Source organism: Leuciscus leuciscus (assembly GCF_965113295.1).
Source record: "Leuciscus leuciscus genome assembly, chromosome: 8".
In the NCBI taxonomy this organism is placed as follows: domain Eukaryota; kingdom Metazoa; phylum Chordata; class Actinopteri; order Cypriniformes; family Leuciscidae; genus Leuciscus; species Leuciscus leuciscus.
Window position 1 is genome coordinate 28,700,785 of NC_138732.1, and position 12,587 is coordinate 28,713,371.

Below are 12,587 nucleotides of genomic sequence, written 5' to 3' on the forward strand. Positions count from 1 at the left end.
TGTGATTGGACAATGGCCGTTTTGGGGGAGGGGCCGGCGAGAGGTCAATTACATGGTTTCTAGTAAAAATATAAATCCCTGGTATCAAAAACTAAATTTTCACTAGCTGAAATGTTACTTCTTGATATCTTTAAATGTATTTCAACGTGTTACATTTGTTATTTCTAATATCTGAAAATGTATATCTGATATCAATAATTTGGAGAGTAATTCCTAAAATACATACAGTCGGCATCTAGTCATAGTTGGGGGTGTGGCGAGGGTGGAGTCGGCGTGGGGGAAAACACTGCGAACATCGTGTGTATTTGAATGACAAAAATGTGGTATTGGGAGTCATTGACGCCTGCCGATCGGCAACGGTACATTGTAAAATTAACTGCAATAGGTTATGATAGCCCTTATTTAATTAAAAACTGGGTCAATGACCCAACCAAATGGCTGGAGGTGTCGTTTCAAGACATATTTTGTGATCTGGTTGAATCTCCAAGACATCGCGGCAGCTGTAGCGGTAACATTGGCCTATAACTCAATCAACTTATGTTGCATACTATAACTCCATAAAACCTTGTCACTTACCAATTGTACGTATGCTTCACTCCAAACTATTAATCCTTTTGTAAAACGGTGATCAATAGTACGAAGTTGCCGAGGGACTGTGCTGACAGTTATCCCTAAAGTCCTCTAGTAACTCACAGACTGCAGTCTACTCCATAGGTTCACGGCTCGCGTCATGAGCCTTCAGCTGATAACGCTAATGTGAATGAGACATCCCTTATGAAAAACAACTATAGGAATCTTTTAGTATTTTGGGACAAAATATTATAGTAATCCTATAGGAATACTATAGTATTTTGGGACATACTATAGAAGTACTATAGAGGTATTACAGAACATCACATAAGTATTATACACTACTATAGAAATCTTATAGGATTACTATAGTTCTTTTTCGTAAGGGATGTAGACAAAACTAGCCCACCACTGCCTAATACGAGTCACCCACTACTATCACACAGGGATCTACTCACACAGTAATATTAAAAATTGTCCTCATTTCCGGTTCTGTGTGTTTATTAGGAAGGATGTAGAACATCAATTCATAATTTGTTTGTTTATTGGCGGTACAGAAAACGACACAGCAACTCTTCGGCATGATTGCCCCATGTATTTCAATGAGCGCCAAGGCAATGTTTTCCCCCTCGGGCTAAATTCACATCACGTGACGGGGCGTTCCCGGGGGCGTTCCCAGACCAACCGTCTGTATCTATATCTAATATCTAAAATGGCTAATATCTTATTAGTAAGAATCACATTCAAGATATCAGAAATTAACATTGTCACTAGTGACAATCAAATTATTGATATCAAATGAAAGTTTTTACTAGTAAAAATTAAATTGTTGATATCAGGAACAGACATTTGTACCAGTAACCACCACTTAGTTGTCACAACTGATCCCCGCTGACTCACTATATAAACAACTGTCCACAAACTGGACATGTTGACATATTATATTATACATCTTTTGAAAGGTCTATTGGTTAAGCGGCACTTTCTGGTCTCGGTTTTATGATAGACATGCTTCAGTAATAGTAACAGTAGGCTAATAGAGTAATTTGTGTCTGAAATACAAATTAATTGTCTTGTGTGTGAAACTGTCCGCACAGATTCAAAGCTGCCTTTGCTAGTTAAACAGAAACGCACAAGCCTCCGTTATTAATTCTAAAAATGTCACTTTAACTAGCAAAGACGACTTGGGCTGCTTCAGTGTTATTAGAATATTGAGATTATTTTGGGAAATAAAGAGAGAGTGTGCGATTACCTGAGTCTGTTAGAGCTTTCATTCTCTAGTTCAGATCATAATGTGTGAAAATAAATCTATTTGCCCGTGTCTGCTGATGAAAGCAATATCTTTGACGTAGCATCTTTTCAACGGTTAAAGCTAGGTTAGGCAACGGAGAGGCTAGCAATAGCAAGCTTACAGCGCACTCCAAAGCCACACCACAGCCAGAGCAGTGTCTGCAAAGTGTGACAAGAGATGGCGTTAAATGACCTCATCTCAGTCAAAGCACATAACATTACAATAATAATGAATGAACATAAACAACTTAGAGAGCTCTGATTTGTGTGACGTCCCTGTCGGCCGTTCCTTGTTTTGTGTGTGTTGCTGTATTGTTTGCAGGTGACTGGTGTGATTGGGAGCACCGGTGCGCAGGTGTTCTTCGTTCCCTACAAAAGCTGCATGTTTCTTGTCGGCGGGGTCTGCTCTGGGGCTGCGTTGGACTTTGCCGCAGTTTCTTGTCCTCCGGGTTGATACCTGTGGCTTTAGTTGGCCGAATCTCGGCTCATTTTGAGGAAGAACGTAAAATAAAGCGCAGATATTTTGCAATGTAAAGGTATTCGTTTCTCCTTATTTGTAGTGATCCTTCTGGATAGCAACATTTGTATCAGTTCAATTCAAATATGATTTATTGGCATGACATGCACAGTATTGCCAAAGCATTGGCCATTACATGAGCAATATATTGCGAAATATTGATTAGCCTAATTGTTTTGATCCACTGATGTGAGTTGAAGTGAACCCAAGAGCAGTTTACTCCTAGTGATGACAATTTCAAAACACTGCTTCATTAAGCTTTGAAATCTTAACTATTATTTTGTTCTGAATCAATGGTTCGGAGTGTGTATCAAACTGCCAGAGTCATGTGATTTCAGTAAACGAGGCGTCATAACGTTTTTTATTTATTTAAATTGTTCAACGCTGGAGTGTCTGTGGGTTTTACCTTTTACGAGGTGGCTAATTCATACAAAAAGTTCATACACTCACTTGTACGAATTTGTATGATTTTTACTAAATTGTACATATTTTACGAGTTGCCCAATTCGTATGAATTTGTACGAATGACATACCCCTGACCCCACCCCTAAACATACCCATCATGTTGGTTTAGACAAATCATGCGAATTCATACGAGTGAGGTCATACGAATTTGTACGACTTAGCCACCTTTAACTCACTCGTACGTATTCGTACGAATTGGTCGTGAGATAGCGTTGGTTTTATACATTTGTTGACATTTTAATTAGACATTAGTATAATTAAAATTAATAAAGGTAGTTAATGGTCTTTCATTGGCCTGTTTAGCAGAGTAAATCATAGAACAAACAAAACAAACCGCAACAATTAATAAAAGAACATATAGACACATGTCAATCTTATAAGATGATTAGATAATTGCATTTGAAAGATTTTTCTTGAGCACATGACCAAAAACAACCAATGAGACCATAACAGGTGTGTTTGACATCGGCAGCGGCTGGATGTACCCGATCGTGCAGGAGCTGAAAACTGAGACGTGAATTCGGACACTTTCTGCTTCCCGTTGTGATCGCTCACATGGTGTCTGCATTGTTTCCCACAGCTGAAGTGAAGTAAATGCAATATTTGTCAAATACACAGATGTTTCAGAGACATTTTCATTATATACTTAATGTAGGCTTTACTGCTTAAAGGGATGGTTTGGAGTAAAATCAACCTAGGGTCCTTTGCACCATGACCTCGAGCCAAACGCCCCCCCAGAGGCCTTTTTCCCCTTGGTTGAACATTATTAAAGTTAGAGCTTATTTAGAGATATCAGCCGGATGGCTTAGTGCAGGCGCTAATGGATCCTAGGCTGTATCTCGTAAATTACCCCACTAATAATGCCAAGAGTGGTACCAAACTTCTACAGTAGTACAAATAGGTTCTGTACTCATAAATCAAGGCATTGGAAAGTTTGTAAGTACATCAGAAGTTTTGAGTCTGATGGCTAATGCTACCGCTAACCCGGATGATTAGATCACTGGTTTGGGAAAATCTCGTAAAAGTCCCGGCAGAAAGCGATGCATAAGGATGTAGTGTAACGACGAATTATAATTTTTTCCGAAGTGTTGACAACTTAGTGTTAACTAATAATTGTTGCAAACTGGTACTACCAACAAAATATTTGTGCATTCCTGGAACTGGGCGTCGTTACACTACATCCTTATGCATCGCTTTCTGTTTTCTTACCGGCATGCACTGCTTCAAGTCAGCCAGCGATTGGTCTGCGCAGCACTGCATGAAGTCAAACAAACCTAATATGACACAAGAGATTAGGGAAGCACATGACATGATCACATGAGGACAAGGGAAGCACAAGAAAAAACAAGAACTATGACTGTACTAAATTACAAAATAAAAGACATGAAACTATAAAAGCGAACCAAAACACAAAACAGACGTGACAATAATACATAAAATATAAAAAAATAAATCAATAAATTACTCAATTAATAAGTAAATAAATAAATTAAGTTTATATATATATATATATATATATATATATATATATATATATATAAAAACAAGAAGAAATAACAAGAAAAGGATGTTAATGTGAAAAGCAATGTTCAGAAAAAAAGAACAATGTGTAGAAAGGCCAGTTATAGTTCGAGCTTCGTCCCTACAGCCATACTAATTTTAAACAAATAATCATTTCAATGCACACAGAGGATCAGCCACTGGTGCTGTGCCTTTGTCATTGTTTGTGATTTGGTGTGTTCATTAATGTATAATTATGTTCTGAATTGTATATGTGTCTTTTTAATGTACTGGATGCACTACAGTGGAAAATAATTTCCTCTTTGAGGACAAATAAATATATCTATCTATTATGCATTCAGACATGTTAAGATGTACGAATATGTCTGACTTGAGCTTCGTCCGTTGGCTGACTCTCTTAGTAAGCTGCTACTGTACATATTTTGCTGTTGTTGTGATCAAGCTGGAGTTTTCTCCCCAAATATGTCTTATTTTTTATTTTATTTTTCTGGATTTGGTGGTGCCATAACATTTGGTGCTAGTTGTTGAAATTTTGAGAAGTAGGCTGATGGAATATTGTGATAGTGAAGACCTTAATATTGTGATAGTGAAGACAGTTGGAAGTGTGCTTCTGTTTCCTCTCTCTGAGAGAACATGAACACAGTCTCTGCTCTCACAGACTGCCATCTCTTTCTTTGCCGCCCTCTCTCTAATAGCCAGAGAGTGATCACTCAGTCTGTATTTGGTTAGTGCCTTTCTCACTTTATGCTCTTTCCCAGATAGCAACATAGTATTGGCCCAGATCAGGCCTACATCTGGTACGTGTGGAATCCATGTGTTGCTGTCTGGGTCCAAAAAAGCTCATGGATTCTGCTAATTTGTCATTTATTTCCAGGTGTAACTAGAGCCCCATCTTCTTTTGTGATTTAGTGGCATTTTCCAATAGGCAATGCCATTTTGTTTCTGTTATTATGCAATTTGGTTGGGCCAGATTGTTGCTTTTAGGAATTTTAACCAGGTTTGAATTTCATATTGACTTGTATTTTTTAATCATGTAGAAGACTCTCATTGCCTTTTCTTTCAGTTCATTCATCTGACTGCTCCAGATTAATTTTGGCATTGATCGTGTTGCCATAGAAACACATAAATCGAAGTCTGAGGACGAACAGCTCAGTACAAAGTCACGGGTCGCCATCTCATAATTACGTGAACGCAGCATAAGCTTGTTGTATCTGTTCAGATGGAACTTAAAAAAGGTGTCCGCTGTTTGTGGCGAACGGTGACTGTGGCTGCATCCAAAATCACATACTTCCCTACAATATAGTAGCTGAAAAACAGTATGTGACAAAATAAGTATTACTGAATTCACAATACTCATAAAAGAGCTACCCGGATGACCTGCTTCTTCTGGCAAGATTCTGAAGTGTGCATTCGAAGGACACTTTACTATTCCATGAGGACACGAGAGAGGATTTGTGAATGGTAGTGAAGCGACACAACTGATGCTGGTAGGCCACATGATAATGAAAACATAGTGAATGTAGTACGTCCAGATTACATTCATAGTACACACATTCATACTATGTAGATTAGAACATACTTTTTTCGCACTCACAAAGTAACTTTTTCCAAATAAGTACCTACTCAAGAGAGTATTTGCAACAATATAGTGCTGCAGGATGATGCATTTTATTTTAAGCCAATACCCAGCAATAAAATATAATAGAAGTTTCATGAATAGAAAGGCAATTTCTAACAAGTGTTTAAATGAGACTGCAGAGGCTTGTCAGGGACATTAAATGTCGTCATCTTGGACAGAATTTTAATATTAGTGCATCTCTACCTTGTAGAACCTTAAAGCACTCACTGTATCAACCATGTAAAGACTCTGGTGCACCCCAACCCATCCCAGGCAATCAGATTGAAGCTATCGATATCAGTCAGCACTTGTTATTTTTGTTTGCAAAATATCTCAGCCTAACTTCAGAAAACTGGATTAAAAGTTCATCCTCCACAGCAGAAGTGATCTGCATACATTTTGCATCTCAAGAACTCTTTTATCCACACGATTTTCCTCTCCAAAACTGTAGGTGTGAGGTGGTTGTTGTTTTTTTAATACAAAAATAATACCCCCAATGGAGGCACCTTAAGAAATTATGCAAACGCATTTGATTTTAATGCCTGAAACAGTGTTTAATCTTTAAAATCCTCTTCTTTAATCTGGAAAGAAGCATGTTACCACAGGCTGAAGGATTCTGTCACAGTTATTTGACTTATGATCAGACACATAAGGATACTCTGAGTGCAAAACATTTGAATAATGCATGACCAGGACCTTCTTAAATATATTCGATATTTTATATTTAGATCCCACCCTGTTTTTGACTGACTGACATTCCTCAGAAGGGACAGCAAAGGCGATGTTCAAATGACAAACATTTAAAGGGAGTCCGTGGAATTTCATGAAAATATAATCCGCCTCCAAGAGCACTTTAGAAAAGCGAACCTTCTCCCCCAACATGTTCACATGTCATTGAATGCTACATGATGGCAGCGTGCACAAATGGAGGCGATTGTTGCCTAATGGATTCACTAAAGTTACAGGCAGCATTGTTTCTGTCAGCTGAGCTCAGAATTAAAACTAAGGAGGCATTTAAAATGTAATGAAAGAAAACATATTTGGCAGCCGTCTTTGGAGAGTGCATCCCCTCTTTGACTTTAACTTCACAAAAGGAATCTGGTCCAAATGTTGACTCGCTTGCATGGGCCGCATGCGTGCCTCACCACTGAGTTATTTAACGGTCTCTTTCAACTCATGCTGAGTTAATGTATAAGTTTCACAGCGAGTCTGTTTCAATAGCCTTGATGAAGTTAGCTTGGGGAGGGGTTGCATTTTCTTTCAGTGTTTTTTAATTTTTATTTTTTTATTGCATGTTATTCGAAATCTGCTGAGAAATATTATTACATTTGACTTGGGAACACCATGAATTTTTTTAATATATTTTTTTTATGTATCCTGGGCCCTGCAGGTCTCTTTTCACATTCAACTTTTTGGTCTCAACCACAGTATGTGTGTGATTTTATCGCTGTCCATAATTTCTAATATATATTTCAATCATGACAACTCTCATAATAGTTTTAGGGCCAGATTTACTAACAGCAAACCCTCTGTTGGTGTTAAAAACTACAGTCAGGATATAGCATACTAAAGACTCGCAGTGAAAATGAAGAGTCGTGAAAAGGGTTATTTTTGCGGCTGACCTTATTGCATATGCATTTATATGAGTTTCGCTTCAGACACAATTTATGGGAGGAGAATATATATATGAATCATGCAAGGTGATTTACTATGGTTTGCGCTCGTCAATTTACTGGTATTTGCGCCATTATTTAACACAGAAAAAAAGCATGTCTTAAACAAGACGCTAATTTTCGCTGGTCTCGGTAGATTGCGTTGGTCATTATGGAAATTATCTGACTACATCAGTGTCCTTTAATTTGCATGTCGTCAGTAGATCACGTGCAGAACTTTCCACTACCATCGCACTATTTTGGAATTGCGCTCACACGCTAATTTGCCCTGTTTAGGAAATCTGGCCTATATGCTGCTGCCAATAGATACACAGATAAGCTTCTGTGAGCACGTAATGCAACTGTGGCATGAATGTGCATATATACAGTAAATCAGCAGAGTTAGACAAGTGGAGCTGGTGGAGGTGGAGGGTTTCAGAGGAACTGTGACTAGCCTACAGCAAACCCTGAACTTGTCTATGTATGTTGAGCATTAGCTGAGGCAAGTCAGCTTGAGCCATGTGGTAAGAATGTGATATCTTGCAGATTGCATGTAATGGACCTATGAGCCTGTGCTTTTCTAGAGGATTTATTTAAACACATACAAAAATTGACAACGACATATTGTTAATGTATACGTATGGATATACACTGCCATTCAAAAGTTTGGGATCAGTAAGATTTTTTTTATGTTTTTAAATTAAGTATTTTATGCTCACCAAGGCTGCATTTATTTGATAAAAAAAAAAAAAGTAATATTGTGAAATAATATTACAATTTAAAATAACTGTTCTGAATATATTTTGAAATATAATTTATTCCTGTGATTAAAAGCTGAATTTTCAGCCTCATTGCATTAATAATACATTTATTTCAATAAATGAAATAGAACTTTCTATTCATCAAATAATCCTGAAAAAAAGATTTATACACAACTGTTTTCAACATTGATAATAATAATAATTTTTTGAGCATCAAATCAGCATACAAGAATGATTTCTGAAGTATCATGTGACACTGAAGACTGCAGCAATGATGCTAGAAAAATTCAGCTTTGCATCACAGGAATAAATTACATTTTAAAATATATTCAAACAGAAAACAGTCATTTTACATTGTCATAATATTTAACAATATTACTGTTTTGATTTTTCGTATTTTTAATCAAATAAATGCAGCCTTGGTGAGCATAAGAGACTTCTGTTAAGAACATTACAAATCTTACCGATCCCAAACTTTTGAATGGCAGTTTACATTTACATAAATACACTAGCATTCAAAAGTTTGGGGGCATTTTTTTTTTTTTTTTTTTTTTTTTTTTTTTTTTTTTAAATTGATTAAATTATGTGTTATTGACATTAAATACATGTATAATGTTATAATACATTTCCAATTCAAATATCAGGTTCCTTTGAACTCTCTATTCATTAAAGATTCCTGAAAAAGAAGAAACTAGAAAGAACAAGAACGAAGGAAAAACAAACATTGCCACATTTCCACACAGATATTAAGCAGCACAACTGTTTTCAACATTGATAATAATAAGAAATGTTTCTTGAGAAGCAATTCAACATATTAGAATTATTTCTGAAGGATCACGTGACATTGATGCTGAAAATTCAGCTTTGCCATCACAGAAAAAATTACATTTTAAATTATGCAAATAGTTATTATTAAACAGTTATTTTAAATATGCATTTAAAAAAAAAAAAATCTCACATTTGAACAGTGGGACATTTTGTCATTTATTTCGGCATTTAAAGGTTCAAATGAAATATATTCTCACTGAAAAAAAAACTGATACATTTTGCATATGGGGGATCTCAGTCTCTCCTATTGAATGCAGCTGTTTACTGCTATAACAAATGACACTTGCTTTTGTATGTCGCAGATGCAGTGCAAGAATGTGAGATGATCTCCAAAGACAGCTCCATTTGTATTCCCTCTTTATTTCATACTGACACTACCCTTTTCACACCCTCAAAAGCATATAAGGTCTTTAGAGGCTTTTAAGATGCTTTCATATCAATTGTGAGTTCACACAAACCAAACCCAAGACAACCTTTGGTCCTGTTTTCACACCAACCAAACAAATCAAACTCTCTGCACCAAGAATAGTCTAAGATAATTTATTTATTTATTTAATGCTTCTTGAACAGAAGGCGAAGGTCTGAATCTCTGCCAAAGTTCCCAGAGAAACTGGAGACTCGGCTTGTCATTGTATTGGACTGAATCGAGTTCAAAACACAAGAGCTCCTCAGGGAAGATATATTCAATTAAAATGAAGAAATTATGAAGGCACGTTAAAGCTAAAGAGAATCGTTTTTATATTTAATTAGATCACACAGTCAATTGAAGCCTTAAACTGACGTAATGGATGTGTTCCCAACGCTATGAGACTTCAAGTTCCTTTAGCATCACTTTGGTAATTTTCTTCTTCTTTTTTTTTTTCATGGGGGTCAAATGTTAATCTTCTGCCTCCTATCTCATTGTACTTCACACAATTCATCATAATAACTAAAGAAAAAAGGCTTGATGACCCTCCCTAACGCTACAATACAAATGTATGAATATATAGGGATCCCATTAGTCTCGACTTTAGCCAAATTTGAGTCATGACTAAACAGCTTTTCTAATTCTGGAAAATGAATGTAATATGAACACATTCTGTAAAAACATTAACCATGTTCTCAAATGCAAAGCACGTTTCCGATGCTAAAGAGGTGATTCAGCTTCAGTGTCTTGCATTGCTAAGCTTCTGTTTGTATCATAAAATAATATGTTTGAAATCTACAGTAGGTGTTTAAATCAGCTAATTTAACAAAATAATCTAACCAGTCTGGAATTATAACAAAACAACTTGACGTTTAATTAAATTGATTAATAGTTTCAGTAATTTGGCTAACTTGACAATCCTTCACGCTGTTAAAAACACAAATGATTCGGGTACTCATTACCGCACAAAAAACAATCTTTTTCTAATACATTTTTAATGGTACTTTTTTGCACATAATGTCTCTTAAATTCACAATGGAATTAGAAGCACAATGGTTGTTAGAATTACAGTGGGAAAATATGATATTTCCCCTACATTGTTCCCAGGGTAATCTTAGCATCCAATAGTTGTTTCATCACATACATTTTGAAAGAACAAGTTCACCATTTGATAATCATCTTTTTCAATGATTATTCATTCACTGAAGCCTTAATGCTTATCCATGCACTGAATAAACATTGAGAGAGATGATTTTCATGTGGTAAACTCTAGATGGCACATGCTTACCCAATCTGGGGTCCTTAACACAATCTACTTGCAATCATATCATTTTCTGTAGGGTACAGTCAGCTGATACTTGCCTATTGTTTGCTGTAGCAGTTGCACGGAGAAACCCTCCACCTTCCCCAGCTCCACCTGTATAGATCTTCTATGGGGTGATTATTTTATGCTTGTACAGCCACTGTGTCTTCCTTGCACACAGCACATTTTGTGCATGCATTGGCAGTAGCAAGTCCCATAATAACCAACTGCAACAGAAATAACAATGCATCGGTTTTGTTTCCTTGGCTAACTTTGCCTCCATATCGTAAGAAACAACAGCCCTCTCCGCTATAAATACAGTATAACCATTGGCAAAGTGCCAAACTCTTAAGTCTTGGTTTCTACAACCGACAAGCACCTCCTTCTAATATCTAGAGCACTCGAGTTGAATTTTATATTAGCATGTAATGTCTATTGCTTTAGCACAATACTTTGTTTCCCTAGTAATACAGAAGGGTAATTCCTATTCAAATGGATCTGCTCATGGAACGCCATTCGCCGTTGTTCAATTTGGTTAACAGTGTGTATTTTGAAATGATACATTGTGATGCAGAGGCAGAGGTTATCTGTCATGCAGCATATGTAGAGTAAATCCCCATAAACCACTTGTGTAATAGTGCATGTGGCCTTTCCATCCAAGAATGAGGATAAATCCTTTCCATTCCCAGCATATTGCGAACAGAGATCACAAATCCATGACAATCAAAAGTCCCTCTTACCATTTTTTTTTTTTTTTTTTTTTTTAACATAGCTATAGTGCTGACAAGTAGACATGTTTTCAAACACTACAGTTGAAGAACCAGGTTCATTTGACATCTAAGAATACCAACAATTCACTCCCACTCATATACTGTATGTATTTTCAAAGATTTGAAAAAATAGTTTACTAGAGACTTAAGAAATACTACTCTGCATGTATTGTTCGGGCTGACATTGCACCAGAGAGAAAACCGAACAATATGGATGGGTGAGTGAGAGATTGATATATAATGTATGCATTTATTCCCTTGTACATAATGTTCTGGTTCTCCAGTATGGAGAGATATACCACAGTGATTCATAACGCTTATACACCCTCCACTGACTGACAAGAGGAAACCAGGCATCCGACACCATAGGACACGAACACATTGCAACGTTTTGGGACAACCGGATACAGGAGTCAAATATCTGATTGCTCACTTAGTGATAACCATATCAATATTTATGTGTCTTGCACCGGTAAACAATCAGCCTGGATTACAGCAGCAAAATCTGTAGTGTCTCATAAAAATCTAGTAATATTTGCGACCAGAGATGTATTGTGTATTATTATTCAAATGTTTTAGATATTTACACAGAAGTATAAGAGGTTACCCTATAACAAATACACACTACAAGTTCATTATATTGCTTACCCTCACATAAATACATACTGTAAGTTTCATATCTTAAAACTAACTCCCCAGTTTAAAATATTAAAATGCGTATAATTAACATGCGTATGTAATTAGATTTTTACTTCAAAATGAAAAGTATACTTTTACTCCACAAATCCAAAGACATTAATGTTTCCACAAATCCCCCATTTACAGACAGACACAAATAACTTCATTTCAACTTCATATATGATATTCAACATGATACAGTGTCATA